The sequence below is a fragment of the Eptatretus burgeri genome, chromosome 10, assembly GCF_056783735.1.
Source record: "Eptatretus burgeri isolate ZD-2024b chromosome 10, Ebu_testis_v1, whole genome shotgun sequence".
In the NCBI taxonomy this organism is placed as follows: domain Eukaryota; kingdom Metazoa; phylum Chordata; class Myxini; order Myxiniformes; family Myxinidae; genus Eptatretus; species Eptatretus burgeri.
The window spans coordinates 34005674-34028471 of record NC_140970.1 but is presented as its reverse complement, the minus strand read 5'-3'; the positions used below and the strand labels follow the sequence as shown (position 1 = coordinate 34028471).

General features: G+C 37.7%; 4 non-coding genes across 4 annotated transcripts; all 4 read left to right on the top strand.

The window, feature by feature from the left end:
• Positions 1-5757: 5757 nt before the first annotated feature.
• TRNAM-CAU (transfer RNA methionine (anticodon CAU)) lies at positions 5758-5830 on the top strand. Its single transcript has one exon. It is a non-coding gene; the product is annotated as a tRNA-Met (tRNA).
• Positions 5831-7396: 1566 nt separating this feature from the next.
• On the top strand, positions 7397-7469 carry TRNAM-CAU (transfer RNA methionine (anticodon CAU)). Its single transcript has one exon. It is a non-coding gene; the product is annotated as a tRNA-Met (tRNA).
• Positions 7470-11988: 4519 nt separating this feature from the next.
• On the top strand, positions 11989-12061 carry TRNAM-CAU (transfer RNA methionine (anticodon CAU)). The gene has a single exon. It is a non-coding gene; the product is annotated as a tRNA-Met (tRNA).
• Positions 12062-16741: 4680 nt separating this feature from the next.
• TRNAM-CAU (transfer RNA methionine (anticodon CAU)) lies at positions 16742-16814 on the top strand. The gene has a single exon. It is a non-coding gene; the product is annotated as a tRNA-Met (tRNA).
• The last annotated feature ends 5984 nt before the right edge of the window (positions 16815-22798 follow it).

Sequence of the window (22798 nt, the reverse complement as noted above, 5' to 3'; positions counted from 1 at the left end):
TGTAAATGCTCTTGAAATATCAAGTAAATCGTATTCAAAATGAGGATTTTTGAAATTCGGCCCATTTTGACCTTTTGGCATATGTTGACCTTTTGTCCTATGTTCACCTTAAAAATACAAGGTCGTTGAAGAAAATGAAATAAGATGTAAATCCTCTTGAAATTTCGAGTCAATGGGTTGAAAATTGGGAATTTTATAAATGCGGCCTTTGTGGACCTTTTGTCCGATGTTTACCTTTTATCCAAAGATGACCTCAAAACTAATCATTGGTTGAATTCAGTGACTCGTCTGCAAATGCTCTTCAAATTTCACGTCAATCGGAAGAATATTGAGGATTTCGAAATTTAGCCTATTTTGACCTTTTGGGCTTTGGTGACCTCAAGCATCATTACTCGTTGAATTTATTGACCTGATCGGCAAATCTGATTCAAATTTGAAATCAATTGCTTGAAAATTGAGGGATTTTGAAATTAAAAAGTTGTTGAATTTTTTGACTGTGATGTCCTTTTGTGATTTCGACCTCAAAAATAAGCTGCATTCTGTTTGTCCACCAACTCACCGGTTGGTGAAGTTTTGTGAAGATCGGTTTAAAATTGTGATCTGCAGTCGATTAATGGTGAGCGGACATTCAAACAAACGAAAGCGATCAACGTGGATGTCAAAATATATATATATATATATATATATATATATATATATATATATATATATATATATATATATATATATATATATTTTTTTAACCAAGTGACAAATTAAAAAAACGAACTGACGAGCCCAAAAACATACTTGGGAAAAATTTGTTTTTTACTCAGTGAGAACAAAGTTGACCGATTAATATCGTTGGATAATCTTCGATTTTGCAAGTTTAATCAAAGAAATGGACAGACAGGGGAAAAACAAAACCCACTTCTGTTTCGGGTGGAACAATTCAGTGGATGAACAATTCGGTGATTTTGCAATCTGGACACTTGGTTCTTCAGCGATGTATTCAGGAGCCTTTTTCATTCTTTAAAGTTTTGAAAATGTTCGAGAATAAAAGTTTTGGCTTTCAAAGGCGTTTGGCTTCATTCGAAAGTTGCTTTTCAATTCATCATTTTGAACACATTTGTTTTCAGCGGCCATTTCTTTCTGTCCCATTCCTACATACAGAGTAATCCTGAAAACATGCTCAGACAGCCTCGTTAGCGCAGTCGGCAGCATGTCAGTCTCATAATCTGAAGGTCGTGAGTTTGAACCTCACACGAGGCATGAGTTTTTTTTACCTCATGAATGACAAAGTCAAGAAGAACTGGAAAGGCAATGAGGATGCCCGTATTCAACAAGTCAGTTGTTGACCTTGGGCCGATGTTGACGTTTTGGTCCATGTTGACCTCAAAAATATTAGGAGATTCAATTGAGAAACATGCTGTGTTAATACTCTTTAAATATCAAGTTAATCGTATTCAAAATGAGGATTCTTGAAATTCGGCCCATATTGACCTTTTGGCGTATGTTGACCTTTTGCCCTATGTTCACCTTAAAAATAAAAGGTCATTGAAGTAAATGAAATAAGATGTAAATCCTCTTGAAATTTCAAGTCAATTGGATGAAAATTGGGAATTTTATAGATGCGGCCTTTGTTGACCTTTCGTCCGATGTTTACCTTTTATCCAAAGATGACATCAAAACTAATCATTGGTTGAATTCAGTGAACGCGTCTGCAAATGTTCTTCTAATTTGAAGTAAATTCGATGAAAATTCACAATTTTAGAAAGTTGGCCGGTGTTGACCCTTTGGCCTATGTTGCCTCAAAAGGAAACATTGGTTGAATTCAGTAACTCGTCTGCAAATGCTCTTCAAATTTCACTTCAATTGTTGGAAAATTGAGGATTTCGAAATTTGGCCTATTTTGACCTTTTGGCCTCTGCTGACCTCAAGCATAATTCCTTGTTGAATTCTTTGACCTGATCGGCAAATCCTATTCAAATTGAAATCAATCGGGTGAAAATTGAGGGTTTTAGAAATTAAAAAGTTTTTGAAATTTTGGACTGTGATGTCCTTTTGTTATTTCGACCTCAAAAATATTTTGCGTTCTGTTGGTCCACCAACTCACCGGTTGGGGAAGTTTTGTGAAGATCGGTTTAAAATTGTGATCTGCAGTCGATTAACGCTGAGTGGACATTCAAACAAACGGAAGCGATCAACGTGGATATCAAAAAGTATTTTTTTTTTACCAAGTGACAAATTAAAAAACTAACTGACGAGCCACAAACACACTTGACAAAAATTTGTTTTTTTCCCAAGTGAGAACAAAGTCGTCCGACTAATATCGTTGGAAAATCTTCGATTTTGCAAGTTTAATCAAACAAGTGGACAGACAGGGGAAAAACAAAACCCACTTCTGTTTCGGGTGGAACAATTCAGTGGATGAACAATTCGGTGATTTTGCAATGTCGACACTTGGTTCTTTACCGATGTATTCAGGAGCCTTTTTCATTCTTGTTAGTTTTGAAGATGTTCGAGAAGAAAAGTTTTGGCTTTCAACGGCTTTTGGCTTCATTCGAAAGTCGCTTTTCAAATCATCATTTTGAACACATTGGTTTGCTGCGGCCATTTCTTTCTGTCCCATTCCTACATATAGAGTAATCCCGAAAAGATTCTCAGACGCCTCGTTAGCGCAGTCGGCAGCATGTCAGTCTCATAATCTGAAGGTCGTGAGTTCAATCCTCACACGAGGCATTTGTTTTTTTTTACCTCATCAATGACAAAGTCAAGAAGAACGAGAAAGGCGATGAGGATGCCTTCTTTCCCAAGTTAGTTGTTGACCTTGGGCCGATGTTGACGTTTTGGTCCATGTTGACCTCAAAAATATTAGGAGGTTGAATTCAGTGACATGATGTGTAAATGCTCTTGAAATATCAAGTTCATCGTATTCAAAATGAGGATTTTTGAAATTCGGCCCATTTTGACCTTTTGGCATATGTTGACCTTTTGCCCTTTGTTCACCTTAAAAATACAAGGTCGTTGAAGAAAATGAAATAAGATGTAAATCCTCTTGAAATTTCGAGTCAACGGGTTGAAAATTGGGAATTTTATAAATGCGGCCTTTGTGGACCTTTTGTCCGGTGTTTACCTTTTATCCAAAGATGACCAGAAAACTAATCATTGGTTGAATTCAGTGACTCATCTGCAAATGCTCTGTAAATATCAAGTTAATCATTTTCAAAATGAGGATTTTTGAAATTCAGCCCATTTTGACCTTTTGGCGTATGTTGACCTTTTGGCCTATGTTCACCTTAAAAATAAAAGTTCGTTGAAGTAAATGAAATAAGATGTAAATCCTCTTGAAATTTTAAGTCAATTGGATGAAAATTGGGAATTTTATAGATGCGGCCTTTGTTGACCTTTTGTCTGATGTTTACCTTTTATCCAAAGATGACCTCAAAACTAATCATTGGTTGAATTCATTGAACGCGTCTGCAAATGTTCTTCAAATTTGAAGTCAATTCGATGAAAATTGAGAATTTTAGAAATTCGGCCTATTCTGACCTTTTGGCCTCTGCTGACCTCAAGCATCATTCCTGGTTGAATTCATTGACCTGATCGGCAAATCCTATTCAAATTTGAAATAAATCGGGTGAAAATTGAGGGTTTTTGAAATTAAAAAGTTGTTGAATTTTTGGACTGAGATGTCCTTTTGTGATTTCGACCTCAAAAATAAGCTGCATTCTATTTGTCCACCAACTCACCGGTTGGTGAAGTTTTGTGATTATCGGTTTAAAATTGTGATCTGCAGTCGATTAATGGTGAGTGGACATTCAAACAAACGAAAGCGATCAACGTGGATGTCAAAATATATATCTTTTTTTAACCAAGTGACAAATTAAAAAACGAACTGACGAGCCCAAAAACATACTTGGGAAAAAAAAAAATTTTACCAAGGGAGAACAAAGTTGACCGATTAATATCGTTGGATAATCTTCGATTTTGCAAGGAAAATCAAAGAAATGGACAGACAGGGGAAAAACAAAACCCACTTCTGTTTCGGGGGGAACAATTCAGTGGATGAACAATTCGGTGATTTTGCAATCTCGACACTTGGTTCTTCAGAGATGTATTCAGGAGCCTTTTTCATTCTTGAAAGTTTCGAAAATGTTCGAGAATAAAAGTTTTGGCTTTCAAAGGCATTTGGCTTCATTCGAAAGTTGATTTTCAATTCATCATTTTGAACACATTTGTTTTCAGCGGCCATTTCTTTCTGTCCCATTCCTACATACAGAGTAATCCTGAAAACATGCTCAGACAGCCTCGTTAGCGCAGTCGGCAGCGTGTCAGTCTCATAATCTGAAGGTCGTGAGATCGAACCTCACACGAGGCATGAGTTTTTTTTACCTCATGAATGACAAAGTCAAGAAGAACTGGAAAGGCAATGAGGATGCCCGTATTCAACAAGTCAGTTGTTGACCTTGGGCCGATGTTGACGTTTTGGTCCATGTTGACCTCAAAAATATTAGGAGATTCAATTGAGAAACATGCTGTGTTAATACACTTTAAATATCAAGTTAATCGTATTCAAAATGAGGATTCTTGAAATTCGGCCCATGTTGACCTTTTGGCGTATGTTGACCTTTTGCCCTATGTTCACCTTAAAAATAAAAGGTCATTGAAGTAAATGAAATAAGATGTAAATCCTCTTGAAATTTCAAGTCAATTGGATGAAAATTGGGAATTTTATAGATGCGGCCTTTGTTGACCTTTTGTCCGATGTTTACCTTTTATCCAAAGATGACATCAAAACTAATCATTGGTTGAATTCAGTGAACGCGTCTGCAAATGTTCTTCTAATTTGAAGTAAATTCGATGAAAATTCACAATTTTAGAAAGTTGGCCGGTGTTGACCCTTTGGCCTATGTTGCCTCAAAAGGAAACATTGGTTGAATTCAGTAACTCGTCTGCAAATGCTCTTCAAATTTCACTTCAATTGTTGGAAAATTGAGGATTTCGAAATTTGGCCTATTTTGACCTTTTGGCCTCTGCTGACCTCAAGCATAATTCCTTGTTGAATTCTTTGACCTGATCGGCAAATCCTATTCAAATTGAAATCAATCGGGTGAAAATTGAGGGTTTTAGAAATTAAAAAGTTTTTGAAATTTTGGACTGTGATGTCCTTTTGTTATTTCGACCTCAAAAATATTTTGCGTTCTGTTGGTCCACCAACTCACCGGTTGGGGAAGTTTTGTGAAGATCGGTTTAAAATTGTGATCTGCAGTCGATTAACGCTGAGTGGACATTCAAACAAACGGAAGCGATCAACGTGGATATCAAAAAAGTATTTTTTTTTACCAAGTGACAAATTAAAAAACTAACTGACGAGCCACAAACACACTTGACAAAAATTTGTTTTTTTCCCAAGTGAGAACAAAGTCGACCGACTAATATCGTTGGAAAATCTTCGATTTTGTAAGTTTAATCAAACAAGTGGACAGACAGGGGAAAAACAAAACCCACTTCTGTTTCGGGTGGAACAATTCAGTGGATGAACAATTCGGTGATTTTGCAATGTCGACACTTGGTTCTTTACCGATGTATTCAGGAGCCTTTTTCATTCTTGTTAGTTTTGAAGATGTTCGAGAAGAAAAGTTTTGGCTTTCAACGGCTTTTGGCTTCATTCGAAAGTCGCTTTTCAAATCATCGTTTTGAACACATTGGTTTGCTGCGGCCATTTCTTTCTGTCCCATTCCTACATATAGAGTAATCCCGAAAAGATTCTCAGACGCCTCGTTAGCGCAGTCGGCAGCGTGTCAGTCTCATAATCTGAAGGTCGTGAGTTCAATCCTCACACGAGGCATTAGTTTTTTTTTACCTCATCAATGACAAAGTCAAGAAGAACGAGAAAGGCGATGAGGATGCCTTCTTTCCCAAGTTAGTTGTTGACCTTGGGCCGATGTTGAAGTTTTGGTCCATGTTGACCTCAAAAATATTAGGAGGATGAATTCAGTGACATGATGTGTAAATGCTCTTGAAATATCAAGTAAATCGTATTCAAAATGATGATTTTTGAAATTCGGCCCATTTTGACCTTTTGGCATATGTTGACCTTTTGCCCTCTGTTCACCTTAAAAATACAAGGTCGTTGAAGAAAATGAAATAAGATGTAAATCCTCTTGAAATTTCGAGTCAACGGGTTGAAAATTGGGAATTTTATAAATGCGGCCTTTGTGGACCTTTTGTCCGGTGTTTACCGTTTATCCAAAGATGACCACAAAACTAATCATTGGTTGAATTCAGTGACTCATCTGCAAATGCTCTGCAAATATCAAGTTTATCGTTTTCAAAATGAGGATTTTTGAAATTCAGCCCATTTTGACCTTTTGGCGTATGTTGACCTTTTGGCCTATGTTCACCTTAAAAATAAAAGTTCGTTGAAGTATCTGAAATAAGATGTAAATTCTCTTGAAATTTAAAGTTAATTGAATGAAAATTGGAAATTTTATAAATGTGGCCTTATTTGACCTATTGTCTGATGTTTACCTTTTATCCAAAGATGACCTCAAAACTAATCATTGGTTGAATTCAATGAACGCGTCTGCAAATGTTCTTCAAATTTGAAGTCAATTCGATGATAATTGAGAATTTTAGAAATTCGGCCTATTTTGACCTTTTGGCCTCTGCTGACCTCAAGCATCATTCCTGGTTGAATTCATTGACCTGATCGGCAAATCCTATTCAAATTTGAAATCAATCGGGTGAAAATTGAGGGTTTTTGAAATTAAAAAGTTGTTGAATTTTTGGACTGTGATGTCCTTTTATGATTTCGACCTCAAAAATAAGTTGCATTCTGTTTGTCCACCAACTCACCGGTTGGTGAAGTTTTGTGAAGATCGGTTTAAAATTGTGATCTGCAGTCGATTAATGGTGAGCCGACATTCAAACAAACGAAAGCGATCAACGTGGATGTCAAAATATATATATTTTTTTAACCAAGTGACAAATTAAAAAACGAACTGACGAGCCCAAAAACATACTTGGGAAAAATTTGTTTTTTACCAAGTGAAAACAAAGTTGACCGATTAATATCGTTGGATAATCTTCGATTTTGCAAGGAAAATCAAAGAAATGGACAGACCGGGGAAAAACAAAACCCACTTCTGTTTCGGGTGGAACAATTCAGTGGATGAACAATTCGGTGATTTTGCAATCTCGACACTTGGTTCTTCAGCGATGTATTCAGGAGCCTTTTTCATTCTTGAAAGTTTTGAAAATGTTCGAGAATAAATGTTTTGGCTTTCAAAGGCGTTTGGCTTCATTCGAAAGTTGCTTTTCAATTCATCATTTTGAACACATTTGTTTTCAGCGACCATTTCTTTCTGTCCCATTCCTACATATAGAGTAATCTTGACAACATACTCATACAGCCTCGTTAGCGCAGTCGGCAGCGTGTCAGTCTCATAATCTGAAGGTCGTGAGTTCGATCCTCACACGAGGCATGAGTTTTTTTGCCTCATGAATGACAAAGTCAAGAAGAACTGGAAAGGCGATGAGGATGCCCGTCTTCAACAAGTCAGTTGTTGACCTTGGGCCGATGTTGACGTTTTGGTCCATGTTGACCTCAAAAATATTAGGAGATTTAATTGAGAAACATGCTGTGTAAATACTCTTTAAATATCAAGTTAATCGTATTCAAAATGAGGATTCTTGAAATTCGGCCCATTTTGACCTTTTGGCGTATGTTGACCTTTTGCCCTATGTTCACCTTAAAAATAAAAGGTCATTGATGTAAATGAAATAAGATGTAAATCCTCTTGAAATTTTAAATCTATTGGATGAAAATTGGGAATTTTATAGATTCGGCCTTTGTTGACCTTTTGTCCGATGTTTACATTTTATCCAAAGATGACCTCAAAACTAATCATTGGTTGAATTCAGTGAACGCGTCTGCAAATGTTCTTCTAATTTGAAGTAAATTCGATGAAAATTCACAATTTTAGAAAGTTGGCCAGTGTTGACCCTTTGGCCTATGTTGACCTCAAAACGAAACATTGGTTGAATTCAGTAACTTGTCTGCAAATGCTCTTCAAATTTCACTTCAATTATTGGAAAATTGAGGATTTCGAAATTTGGCCTATTTTGACCTTTTGGCCTCTGCTGACCTCAAGCATAATTCCTTGTTGAATTCTTTGACCTCATCAGCAAATCCTATTCAAATTTGAAATCAATCGGGTGAAAATTGAGGGTTTTAGAAATTAAAAAGTTGTTGAATTTTTCGACTGTGATGTCCTTTTGTGATTTCGACCTCAAAAATATTTTTCGTTCTGTTGGTCCACCAACTCACCGGTTGGGGAAGTTTTGTGAATATCGGTTTAAAATTGTGATCTGCAGTTGATTAACGCTGAGTGGACATTCAAACAAACGGAAGCGATCAACGTGGATATCAAAAAAGTATTTTTTTTTTACCAAGTGACAAATTAAAAAACTAACTGATGAGCCACAAACACACTTGACAAAAATTTGTTTTTTTCCCAAGTGAGAACAAAGTCGACCGACTAATATCGTTGGAAAATCTTCGATTTTGCAAGTTTAATCAAACAAGTGGACAGACAGGGGAAAAACAAAACCCACTTCTGTTTCGGGTGGAACAATTCAGTGGATGAACAATTCGGTGATTTTGCAATGTCGACACTTGGTTCTTTACCGATGTATTCAGGAGCCTTTTTCATTCTTGTTAGTTTTGAAGATGTTCGAGAATAAAAGTTTTGGCTTTCAACGGCTTTTGGCTTCATTCGAAAGTCGCTTTTCAAATCATCATTTTGAACACATTTGTTTGCAGCGGCCATTTCTTTCTGTCCCATTCCTACATATGGAGTAATCCCGAAAAGATTCTCAGACAGCCTCGTTAGCACAGTCGGCAGCGTGTCAGTCTCATAATCTGAAGGTCGTGAGTTCAATCCTCACACGATGCATTAGTTTTTTTTTACCTCATCAATGACAAAGTCAAGAAGAACGAGAAAGGCCATGAGGATGCCTTCTTTCCCAAGTTAGTTGTTGACCTTGGGCCGATGTTGACGTTTTGGTCCATGTTGACCTCAAAAATATTAGGAGGTTGAATTCAGTGACATGATGTGTAAATGCTCTTGAAATATCAAGTAAATCGTATTCAAAATGAGGATTTTTGAAATTCGGCCCATTTTGACCTTTTGGCATATGTTGACCTTTTGCCCTTTGTTCAAATTAAAAATACAAGGTCGTTGAAGAAAATGAAATAAGATGTAAATCCTCTTGAAATTTCGAGTCATTGGGTTGAAAATTGGGAATTTTATAAATGCGGCCTTTGTGGACCTTTTGTCCGGTGTTTACCGTTTATCCAAAGATGACCAGAAATCTAATCATTGGTTGAATTCAGTGACTCATCTGCAAATGCTCTGTAAATATCAAGTCAATCGTTTTCAAAATGAGGATTTTTGAAATTCAGCCCATTTTGACCTTTTGGCGTAGGTTGACCTTTTGGCCTATGTTCACCTTAAAAATAAAAGTTCGTTGAAGTAAATGAAATAAGATGTAAATCCTCTTGAAATTTTAAGTCAATTGGATGAAAATTGGGAATTTTATAGATGCGGCCTCTGTTGACCTTTTGTCCGATGTTTACATTTTATCCAAAGATGACCTCAAAACTAATCATTGGTTGAATTCAGTGAACGCGTCTGCAAATGTTCTTCTAATTTGAAGTAAATTCGATGAAAATTGAGAATTTTAGAAATTCGGCCTATTTTGACCTTTTGGCCTCTGCTGACCTCAAGCATCATTCCTGCTTGAATTCATTGACCTGATCGGCAAATCCTATTCAAATTTGAAATCAATCGGGTGAAAATTGAGGGTTTTTGAAGTTAAAAAGTTGTTGAATTTTTGGACTGAGATGTCCTTTTGTGATTTCGACCTCAAAAATAAGTTGCATTCTGTTTGTCCACCAACTCACCGGTTGGTGAAGTTTTGTGAAGATCGGTTTAAAATTGTGATCTGCAGTCGATTAATGGTGAGCGGACATTCAAACAAACGAAAGCGATCAACGTGGATGTCAAAATATATTTATATATATATATTTTTTAACCAAGTGACAAATTAAAAAACGAACTGACGAGCCCAAAAACATACTTGGGAAAAATTTGTGTTTTTACCAAGTGAGAACAAAGATGACCGATAAATATCGTTGGATAATTTTCGATTTTGCAAGGAAAATCAAAGAAATGGACAGACAGGGGAAAAACAAAACCCACTTCTGTTTCGGGGGGAACAATTCAGTGGATGAACAATTCGGTGATTTTGCAATCTCGACACTTGGTTCTTCAGCGATGTATTCAGGAGCCTTTTTCATTCTTGAAAGTTTCGAAAATGTTCGAGAATAAAAGTTTTGGCTTTCAAAGGCGTTTGGCTTCATTCGAAAGTTGCTTTTCAATTCATCATTTTGAACACATTTGTTTTCAGCGGCCATTTCTTTCTGTCCCATTCCTACATACAGAGTAATCCTGAAGACATGCTCAGACAGCCTCGTTAGCACAGTCGGCAGCGTGTCAGTCTCATACTCTGAAGGTCGTGAGTTCGATCCTCACACGAGGCATGAGTTTTTTTTACCTCATGAATGAGAAAGTCAAGAAGAACTGGAAAGGCAATGAGGATGCCCGTATTCAACAAGTCAGTTGTTGACCTTGGGCCGATGTTGACGTTTTGGTCCATGTTGACCTCAAAAATATTAGGAGATTCAATTGAGAAACATGCTGTGTTAATACTGTTTAAATATCAAGTTAATCGTATTCAAAATGAGGATTTTTGAAATTCGGCCCATTTTGACCTTTTGGCGTATGTTGACCTTTTGCCCTATGTTCACCTTAAAAATAAAAGGTCATTGAAGTAAATGAAATAAGATGTAAATCCTCTTAAAATTTCAAGTCAATTGGATGAAAATTGGGAATTTTATAGATGCGGCCTTTGTTGACCTTTTGTCCGATGTTTACCTTTTCTCCAAAGATGACATCAAAACTAATCATTGGTTGAATTCAGTGAACGCGTCTGCAAATGTTCTTCTAATTTGAAGTAAATTCGATGAAAATTCACAATTTTAGAAAGTTGGCCGGTGTTGACCCTTTGGCCGAAGTTGCCTCAAAAGGAAACATTGGTTGAATTCAGTAACTCGTCTGCAAATGCTCTTCAAATTTCACTTCAATTGTTGGAAAATTGAGGATTTCGAAATTTGGCCTATTTTGACCTTTTGGCCTCTGCTGACCTCAAGCATAATTCCTTGTTGAATTCTTTGACCTGATCGGCAAATCCTATTCAAATTGAAATCAATCGGGTGAAAATTGAGGGTTTTAGAAATTTAAAAGTTTTTGAAATTTTGGACTGTGATGTCCTTTTGTTATTTCGACCTCAAAAATATTTTGCGTTCTGTTGGTCCACCAACTCACCGGTTGGGGAAGTTTTGTGAAGATCGGTTTAAAATTGTGATCTGCAGTCGATTAACGCTGAGTGGACATTCAAACAAACGGAAGCGATCAACGTGGATATCAAAAAAGTATTTTTTTTACCAAGTGACAAATTAAAAAACTAACTGACGAGCCACAAACACACTTGACAAAAATTTGTTTTTTTCCCAAGTGAGAACAAAGTCGACCGACTAATATCGTTGGAAAATCTTCGATTTTGTAAGTTTAATCAAACAAGTGGACAGACAGGGGAAAAACAAAACCCACTTCTGTTTCGGGTGGAACAATTCAGTGGAAGAACAATTCGGTGATTTTGCAATGTCGACACTTGGTTCTTTACCGATGTATTCAGGAGCCTTTTTCATTCTTGTTAGTTTTGAAGATGTTCGAGAAGAAAAGTTTTGGCTTTCAACGGCTTTTGGCTTCATTCGAAAGTCGCTTTTCAAATCATCGTTTTGAACACATTTGTTTGCAGCGGCCATTTCTTTCTGTCCCATTCCTACATATAGAGTAATCCCGAAAAGATTCTCAGACAGCCTCGTTAGCGCAGTCGGCAGCGTGTCAGTCTCATAATCTGAAGGTCGTGAGTTCAATCCTCACACGAGGCATTAGTTTTTTTTTACCTCATCTTTGACAAAGTCAAGAAGAACGAGAAAGGCGATGAGGATGCCTTCTTTCCCAAGTTAGTTGTTGACCTTGGGCCGATGTTGAAGTTTTGGTCCATGTTGACCTCAAAAATATTAGGAGGTTGAATTCAGTGACATGATGTGTAAATGCTCTTGGAATATCAAGTAAATCGTATTCAAAATGATGATTTTTGAAATTCGGCCCATTTTGACCTTTTGGCATATGTTGACCTTTTGCCCTCTGTTCACCTTAAAAATACAAGGTCGTTGAAGAAAATGAAATAAGATGTAAATCCTCTTGAAATTTCGAGTCAACGGGTTGAAAATTGGGAATTTTATAAATGCGGCCTTTGTGGACCTTTTGTCCGGTGTTTACCGTTTATCCAAAGATGACCACAAAACTAATCATTGGTTGAATTCAGTGACTCATCTGCAAATGCTCTGCAAATATCAAGTTTATCGTTTTCAAAATGAGGATTTTTGAAATTCAGCCCATTTTGACCTTTTGGCGTATGTTGACCTTTTGGCCTATGTTCACCTTAAAAATAAAAGTTCGTTGAAGTATCTGAAATAAGATGTAAATTCTCTTGAAATTTAAAGTTAATTGAATGAAAATTGGAAATTTTATAAATGTGGCCTTATTTGACCTATTGTCTGATGTTTACCTTTTATCCAAAGATGACCTCAAAACTAATCATTGGTTGAATTCATTGAACGCGTCTGCAAATGTTCTTCAAATTTGAAGTCAATTCGATGATAATTGAGAATTTTAGAAATTCGGCCTATTTTGACCTTTTGGCCTCTGCTGACCTCAAGCATCATTCCTGGTTGAATTCATTGACCTGATCGGCAAATCCTATTCAAATTTGAAATCAATCGGGTGAAAATTGAGGGTTTTTGAAATTAAAAAGTTGTTGAATTTTTGGACTGTGATGTCCTTTTGTGATTTCGACCTCAAAAATAAGTTGCATTCTGTTTGTCCACCAACTCACCGGTTGGTGAAGTTTTGTGAAGATCGGTTTAAAATTGTGATCTGCAGTCGATTAATGGTGAGCCGACATTCAAACAAACGAAAGCGATCAACGTGGATGTCAAAATATATTTTTTTTTTCACCAAGTGACAAATTAAAAAACGAACTGACGAGCCCAAAAACATACTTGGGAAAATTTGTTTTTTACCAAGTGAGAACAAAGTCGACCGACGAATATCGTTGGAAAATCTTCGATTTTGCAAGTTTAATCAAACAAATGGACAGACAGGGGAAAAACAAAACCCACTTCTATTTCGGGTGGAACAATTCAGTGGATGAACAATTCGGTGATTTTGCAATGTCGACACTTGGTTCTTTACCGATGTATTCAGGAGCCTTTTTCATTCTTGTTAGTTTTGAAGATGTTCGAGAAGAAAAGTTTTGGCTTTCAACGGCTTTTGGCTTCATTCGAAAGTCGCTTTTCAAATCATCATTTTGAACACATTTGTTTGCAGCGGCAATTTCTTTCTGTCCCATTCCTACATACAGAGTAATCCCGAAAAGATGCTCAGACAGCCTCGTGAGCGCAGTCGTCAGCGTGTCAGTCTCATAATCTGAAGGTCATGAGTTCTATCCTCACATGGGGCATTCGTTTGTTTTTTTTTAACCTCATCAATGACAAAGTCAAGAAGAACGAGAAAGGCGATGAGGATGCCCTTCTTTCCCAAGTTAGTTGTTGACCTTGGGCTGATGTTGACGTTTTGGTCCATGTTGACCTCAAAAATATTAGGAGGTTGAATTCAGTGACATGATGTGTAAATGCTCTTGAAATATCAAGTAAATCGTATTCAAAATGATGATTTTTGAAATTCGGCCCATTTTGACCTTTGGGCATATGTTGACCTTTTGCCCTTTGTTCACCTTAAAAATACAAGGTCGTTGAAGAAAATGAAATAAGATGTAAATCCTCTTGAAATTTCGAGTCAATGGGTTGAAAATTGGGAATTTTATAAATGCGGCCTTTGTGGACCTTTTGTCCTGTGTTTACCGTATATCCAAAGATGACCACAAAACTAATCATTGGTTGAATTCAGTGACTCATCTGCAAATGCTCTGCAAATATCAAGTTAATCATTTTCAAAATGAGGATTTTTGAAATTCAGCCCATTTTGACCTTTTGGCGTATGTTGACCTTTTGGCCTATGTTCACCTTAAAAATAAAAGTTCGTTGAAGTAAATGAAATAAGATGGAAATCCTCTTGAAATTTAAAGTTAATTGGATGAAAATTGGAAATGTTATAAATGTGGCCTTTGTTCACCTTTTTGTCCGATGTTTACCTTTTATCCAAAGATGACCTCAAAACTAATCATTGGTTGAATTCATTGAACGCGTCTGCAAATGTTCTTCTAATTTGAAGTCAATTCGATGAAAATTGAGAATTTTAGAAATTCGGCCTATTTTGACCTTTTGGCCTCTGCTGACCTCAAGCATCATTCATGGTTGAATTCATTGACCTGATCGGCAAATCCTATTCAAATTTGAAATCAATCGGGTGAAAATTGAGGGTTTTTGAATTTAAAAAGTTGTTGAATTTTTCGACTGTGATGTCCTTTTGTGATTTCGACCTCAAAAATAAGTTGCATTCTATTTGTCCACCAACTCATTCGTTGGTGAAGGTTTGTGAAGATCGGTTTAAAACTGTGATCTGCAGTCGATTAATGGTGAGCCGACATTCAAACAAACGAAAGCGATCAACGTGGATGTCAAAATATATATATTTTTTAACCAAGTGACAAATTAAAAAACGAACTGCCGAGCCCAAAAACATACTTGGGAAAAATTTGTTTTTACTCAGTGAGAACAACGTTGACCGATTAATATCGTTGGATAATCTTCGATTTTGCAAGGAAATTCAAAGAAATGGACAGAGAGGGGAAAAACAAAACCCACTTCTGTTTCGGGTGGAACAATTCAGTGGATAAACAATTTGGTGATTTTGCAATCTCGACACTTGGTTCTTCAGCGATGTATTCAGGAGCCTTTTTCATTCTTGAAAGTTTTGAAAATGTTCGAGAATAAAAGTTTTGGCTTTCAAAGGCGTTTGGCTTCATTCGAAAGTTGCTTTTCAATTCATCATTTTGAACACATTTGTTTGCAGCGGCCATTTCTTTCTGTCCCATTCCTACATATAGAGTAATCCTGACAACATACTCAGACAGCCTTGTTAGCGCAGTCGGCAGCGTGTCAGTCTCATAATCTGAAGGTCGTGAGTTCGATCCTCACACGAGGCATGATTTTTTTTTCCTCATGAATGACAAAGTCAAGAATAACTGGAAAGGCGATGAGGATGCCCTTCTTCAACAAGTCAGTTGTTGACCTTGGGCCGATGTTGACGTTTTGGTCCATGTTGACCTCAAAAATATTGGGAGATTCAATTGAGAAACATGCTGTGTAAATACTCTTTAAATATCAAGTTAATCGTATTCAAAATGAGGATTCTTGAAATTCGGCCCATTTTGACCTTTTGGCGTATGTTGACCTTTTGCCCTATGTTCACCTTAAAAATAAAAGGTCATTGAAGTAAATGAAATAAGATGTAAATCCTCTTGAAATTATAAGTCAATTGGATGAAAATTGGGAATTTTATAGATTCGGCCTTTGTTGACCTTTTGTCCGATGTTTACATTTTATCCAAAGATGACCTCAAAACTAATCATTGGTTGAATTCAGTGAACGCGTCTGCAAATGTTCTTCTAATTTGAAGTAAATTCGATGAAAATTCACAATTTTAGAAAGTTGGCCGGTGTTGACCCTTTGGCCTATGTTGACCTCAAAACGAAACATTGGTTGAATTCAGTAACTCGTCTGCAAATGCTCTTCAAATTTCACTTCAATTGTTGGAAAATTGAGGATTTCGAAATTTGGCCTATTTTGACCTTTTGGCCTCTGCTGACCTCAAGCATAATTCCTTGTTGAATTCTTTGACCTCATCAGCAAATCCTATTCAAATTTGAAATCAATCGGCTGAAAATTGAGGGTTTTAGAAATTAAAAAGTTGTTGAATTTTTGGACTGTGATGTCCTTTTGTGATTTCGACCTCAAAAATATTTTGCGTTCTGTTGGTCCACCAACTCACCGGTTGGGGAAGTTTTGTGAAGATCGGTTTAAAATTGGGATCTGCAGTCGATTAACGCTGAGTGGACATTCAAACAAACGGAAGCGATCAACGTGGATATCAAAAAAGTATTTTTTTTTTACCAAGTGACAAATTAAAAAACTAACTGACGAGCCACAAACACACTTGACAAAAATTTGTTTTTTTCCCAAGTGAGAACAAAGTCGACCGACTAATATCGTTGGAAAATCTTCGATTTTGCAAGTTTAATCAAACAAGTGGACAGACAGGGGAAAAACAAAACCCACTTCTGTTTCGGGTGGAACAATTCAGTGGATGAACAATTCGGTGATTTTGCAATGTCGACACTTGGTTCTTTACCGATGTATTCAGGAGCCTTTTTCATTCTTGTTAGTTTTGAAGATGTTCGAGAAGAAAAGTTTTGGCTTTCAACGGCTTTTGGCTTCATTCGAAAGTCGCTTTTCAATCATCATTTTGAACACATTTGTTTGCAGCGGCAATTTCTTTCTGTCCCATTCCTACATATAGAATAATCCCGAAAAGATTCTCAGACAGCCTCGTTAGCGCAGTCGGCAGCGTGTCAGTCTCATAATCTGAAGGTCGTGAGTTCAAATCTCACACGAGGCGTTCGTTTTCTTTTTTTACCTCATCAATGACAAAGTCAAGAAGAACGAGAAAGGCGATGAGGATGCCTTCTTTCCTAAGTTAGTTGTTGACATTGGGCCGATGTTGACGTTTTGGTCCATGTTGACCTCAAAATGTTGACCTTATCCCCTCTCGTGTTCAGTTGTCTTACCCTTCCTCCCGCACTTGGTTTACTGAAGCTTGTGGTGAGGCAGTTGTCCTGAAACAACTTGCCTTTGCCTCATGGAAAGCAAACCCAACTGAGGGCAATCTCAGTTCTTTCCACAAAGCTCGGAACAAGTGTGTATCTACCCTCAGGAAAGCCAGAAAACAACATCTTTCTCATCTCAAGTCTGAACTCTCAAACCTCTCTCCCTCCTCAAAATCCTGGTGGCGTTTAATCAAATCTGTTTCTGGTGTATGTTCCCCCTCCATCCCCTCCCTTACCTCAAATGGCCGCACTGCTGATTCCACACGTGATAAAGCTGAATGTCTAAACTCGGTGTTTGCAGCTAAATCTTGTGTCCCAAACCCATCACTATCTCTACCCACTTTACCCAGTCGCACCCAACTGTCCCTGGACTCTGTATCCTTTTCTCCTGACAAGGTGGAGAGCTTGCTTTCAAACCTCGAGTCAGATTCTGCAACCGGTCCAGACGGCATCAGCCCACGTGTCCTCAAAGCCTGCTCTTCTGCTCTTGCTCACCCTCTCTCTGTTCTATTCACCCTCTCATTTGCCCAAGGTCATCTGCCATCTGCTTGGAAATCTGCTAACATCACTGCCCTGCATAAAAAGGTGCAAAAACAGATCCCTGTAACTACAGACCAATCAGCCTTCTCCCAATCATCAGCAAGGTTATGGAATCCATCATTGCTTCAGACATGAAATCCTTCCTCTTCTCCAATGGCTTGATTTCCAATCATCAATTTGGTTTCAGACCAGGTCACTCTACCCTGGATATGCTGCTACTGCTCTCCCATCAATGGATGGAGGTCCTCAATGCCAGACAGGAAATCCGAGCCGTATCCCTGGACATATCACGTGCTTTTGACACAGTCTGGCACCCTGCCCTACTCACCAAACTCTCTTCCGATGGTATTCAAGGCCATCTCCACTCATGGCTCGCAGACTTCCTCTCCTGTCGCAGTCAACGTGTGGCCCTAAATGGAGTTCTTTCATCCCCTCTTCCTGTGCAGGCTGGAGTTCCTCAAGGTAGCGTTCTGGGCCCTGTTCTTTTTCTGGTTTTCATCAATGATCTCTCGGACTCTCTGGAAAATCCTCTATTTCTCTTTGCCGACGACTCCACCCTCTGCCGTACCATCTGTCATCCCTCAGACCGGCAAGCAGCAGCTTCTTCGCTCACTGCAGATCTGGATAAAATCACAAACTGGTCCAACACGTGGAACATGTCTTTCAATCCACACAAATCTCACACTCTCACTATGTCTCTTCGAAAGGACCGTTTACAAAACCCCCCATCCACTTTCTCAACAATCCTCTGGAAGAAGTCTTTTCTTTCAAGCTTCTGGGTCTCACTATCTGCCATGACCTTTCCTGGGAAAGTCACATTTCCAACCTCGCCTCAAAAGCCAGTCGCCGACTGGGAATCCTCCGTCGTGCAAAGTCCTTCCTCGGCCCTCTTGAGCTCCTGACTACTTACAAAGCTTTTGTCCGTAGCCTGATGGAGTACTGCTCTCCCCTCTGGGCTGGTGCTCCTGCCTCCCACCTTTCTCGACTTCACGCTGTCGAAACCAGGGCTTTTAAGATCATTGGCATCTCCCGCAATGAAGCTGAGTCTTTGGGCCTCTCACTCAATCACCGCAGGTTGGTCGGTGGTCTTTCTGTCTTCTACCGACTCCTCTCCAGCCTTGCCCCCCTGCTCTCTCTGCGATTTGTCCCAACCACATTTCCACAGGGCGCTCAAGGTCCGCCAACAACCCCCTTCTGGTAAAACTACCAAAATCACGAATCACTGCTCACCTTCACTCTTTCATTCCTCTTTTTTCCCGCCTTTGGAATAAACTTCCTCACTCTATTCTTTCCCATTCTTCCCTCCAGGCTTTCAAAACAGCTGTTCACCACCACCTCTTATCTTCCCCCATCCAAATCCTCGATCTTTTCTACCCCCGATAATCCACCCAAGCCCACTTCCTTCAATTCTCCTGCTTTCCTTCCTGAAAGTCCCTGTAATGTCCATCTTCTCCTCGCCATGTTCCCCGTCCCATCCCCATCCCTCTCCCTTCCACAGTTCACCTGTGTCTGTTCCCCAATGTTTTGTCCCTTCCACTCCCACCCCTCTTGTCTCATGCCTCCTTGCTGTGAGTTTTGTGTTAGCTCTCATACGAGCCTCGACCAAGGTATACAAAAAAAAAAAAAAAAAAAAAAAAAAATTATTAGGAGGTTGAATTCAGTGACATGATGTGTAAATGCTCTTGAAATATCAAGTAAATCGTATTCAAAATGAGGATTTTTGAAATTCGGCCCATTTTGACCTTTTGGCATATGTTGACCTTTTGTCCTATGTTCACCTTAAAAATACAAGGTCGTTGAAGAAAATGAAATAAGATGTAAATCCTCTTGAAATTTCGAGTCAATGGGTTGAAAATTGGGAATTTTATAAATGCGGCCTTTGTGGACCTTTTGTCCGATGTTTACCTTTTATCCAAAGATGACCTCAAAACTAATCATTGGTTGAATTCAGTGACTCGTCTGCAAATGCTCTTCAAATTTCACGTCAATCGGAAGAATATTAAGGATTTCGAAATTTAGCCTATTTTGACCTTTTGGGCTTTGGTGACCTCAAGCATCATTACTCGTTGAATTTATTGACCTGATCGGCAAATCTGATTCAAATTTGAAATCAATTGCTTGAAAATTGAGGGATTTTGAAATTAAAAAGTTGTTGAATTTTTTGACTGTGATGTCCTTTTGTGATTTCGACCTCAAAAATAAGTTGCATTCTGTTTGTCCACCAACTCACCGGTTGGTGAAGTTTTGTGAAGATCGGTTTAAAATTGTGATCTGCAGTCGATTAATGGTGAGCGGACATTCAAACAAACGAAAGCGATCAACGTGGATGTCAAAATATATATATATATATATATATATATATATATATATATATATATATATATATATATATATATATATATATATATATATATATATATATATATATATATATATATATTTTTTTTTTTTTTTTTTTTAACCAAGTGACAAATTAAAAAATACGAACTGACGAGCCCAGAAACATACTTGGGAAGAACTTGGTTTTTACCAAGTGAGAACAAAGTTGACCGATTAATATCGTTGGATAATCTTCGATTTTGCAAGTTTAATCAAAGAAATGGACAGACAGGGGAAAAACAAAACCCACTTCTGTTTCGGGTGGAACAATTCAGTGGATGAACAATTTGGTGATTTTGCAATCTGGACACTTGGTTCTTCAGCGATGTATTCAGGAGCCTTTTTCATTCTTTAAAGTTTTGAAAATGTTCGAGAATAAAAGTTTTGGCTTTCAAAGGCGTTTGGCTTCATTGGAAAGTCGCTTTTCAATTCATCATTTTGAACACATTTGTTTGCAGCGGCCATTTCTTTCTGTCCCATTCCTACATATAGAGTAATCCTGAAAACATGCGCAGACAGCCTCGTTAGCGCAGTCGGAAGCGTGTCAATCTCATAATCTGAAGGTCGTGAGTTCGATCCTCACACAATGCATGAGTTTTTTTGCCTCATGAATGACAAAGTCAAGAAGAACTGGAAAGGCGATGAGGATGCCCGTCTTCAACAAGTCAGTTGTTGACCTTAGGCCGATGTTGACGTTTTGGTCCATGTTGACCTCAAAAATATTAGGAGGTTGAATTCAGTGACATGATTTGTAAATGCTCTTGAAATATCAAGTTAATCATATTCAAAATGAGGATTTTTGAAATTCGGCCCATTTTGACCTTTTGGCATATGTTGACCTTTTGTACAATGTTCACCTTAAAAATACAAGGTCGTTGAAGAAAATGAAATAAGATGTAAATCCTCTTGAAATTTCGAGTCAATGTGTTGAAAATTGGGAATTTTATAAATGCGGCCTTTGTGGACCTTTTGTCCGGTGTTTACCTTTTATCCAAAGATGACCAGAAAACTAATCATTGGTTGAATTCAGTGACTCATCTGCAAATGCTCTGTAAATATCAAATTAATCATTTTCAAAATGAGGATTTTTGAAATTCAGCCCATTTTGACCTTTTGGCGTATGTTGACCTTTTGGCTTATGTTCACCTTAAAAATAAAAGTTCGTTGAAGTAAATGAAATAAGATGTAAATCCTCTTGAAATTTAAAGTTAATTGGATTAAAATTGGAAATTTTATAAATGTGGCCTTTGTTGACCTTTTGTCTGATGTTTACCTTTTATCCAAAGATGACCTCAAAACTAATCATTGGTTGAATTCATTGAACGCGTCTGCAAATGTTCTTCTAATTTGAAGTAAATTCGATGAAAATTGAGAATTTATAAATTCGGCCTATTTTGACCTTTTGGCCTCTGCTGACCTCAAGCATCATTCCTGGTTGAATTCATTGACCTGATCGGCAAATCCTATTCAAATTTGAAATCAATCGGGTGAAAATTGAGGGTTTTAGAAATTAAAAAGTTGTTGAATTTTTGGAATGTGATGTCCTTTTGTGATTTCGACCTCAAAAATATTTTGCGTTCTGTTGGTCCACCAACTCACCGGTTGGGGAAGTTTTGTGAAGATCGGTTTAAAATTGTGATCTGCAGTCGATTAACGCTGAGTGGACATTCAAGCAAACGGAAGCGATCAACGTGGATATCAAAAAAGTATTTTTTTTACCAAGTGACAAATTAAAAAACTAACTGATGAGCCACAAACACACTTGACAAAATTTGTTTTTTTCCCAAGTGAGACCAAAGTCGACCGACTGATATCGTTGGAAAATCTTCGATTTTGCAAGTTTACTCAAACAAGTGGACAGACAGGGGAAAAACAAAACCCACTTCTGTTTCGGGTGGAACAATTCAGTGGATGAACAATTCGGTGATTTTGCAATGTCGACACTTGGTTCTTTACCGATGTATTCAGGAGCCTTTTTCATTCTTGTTAGTTTTGAAGATGTTCGAGAATAAAAGTTTTGGCTTTCAACGGCTTTTGGCTTCATTCGAAAGTAGCTTTTCAAATCATCATTTTGAACACATTTGTTTGCAGCGGCCATTGCTTTCTGTCCCATTCCTACATATAGAGTAATCCCGAAAAGATTCTCAGACAGCCTCGTTAGTGCAGTCGGCAGCGTGTCAGTCTCATAATCTGAAGGTCGTGAGTTCAATCCTCACACGAGGCATTAGTTTTTTTTTTTACCTCATCAATGACAAAGTCAAGAAGAACGAGAAAGGCGATGAGGATGCCTTCTTTCCTAAGTTCGTTGTTGACATTGGGCCGATGTTGACGTTTTGGTCCATGTTGACCTCAAAAATATTAGGAGGTTGAATTCAGTGACATGATGTGTAAATGCTCTTGAAATATCAAGTAAATCGTATTCAAAATGAGGATTTTTGAAATTCGGCCCATTTTGACCTTTTGGCATATGTTGACCTTTTGTCCTATGTTCACCTTAAAAATACAAGGTCGTTGAAGAAAATGAAATAAGATGTAAATCCTCTTGAAATTTCGAGTCAATGGGTTGAAAATTGGGAATTTTATAAATGCGGCCTTTGTGGACCTTTTGTCCGATGTTTACCTTTTATCCAAAGATGACCTCAAAACTAATCATTGGTTGAATTCAGTGACTCGTCTGCAAATGCTCTTCAAATTTCACGTCAATCGGAAGAATATTGAGGATTTCGAAATTTAGCCTATTTTGACCTTTTGGGCTTTGGTGACCTCAAGCATCATTACTCGTTGAATTTATTGACCTGATCGGCAAATCTGATTCAAATTTGAAATCAATTGCTTGAAAATTGAGGGATTTTGAAAT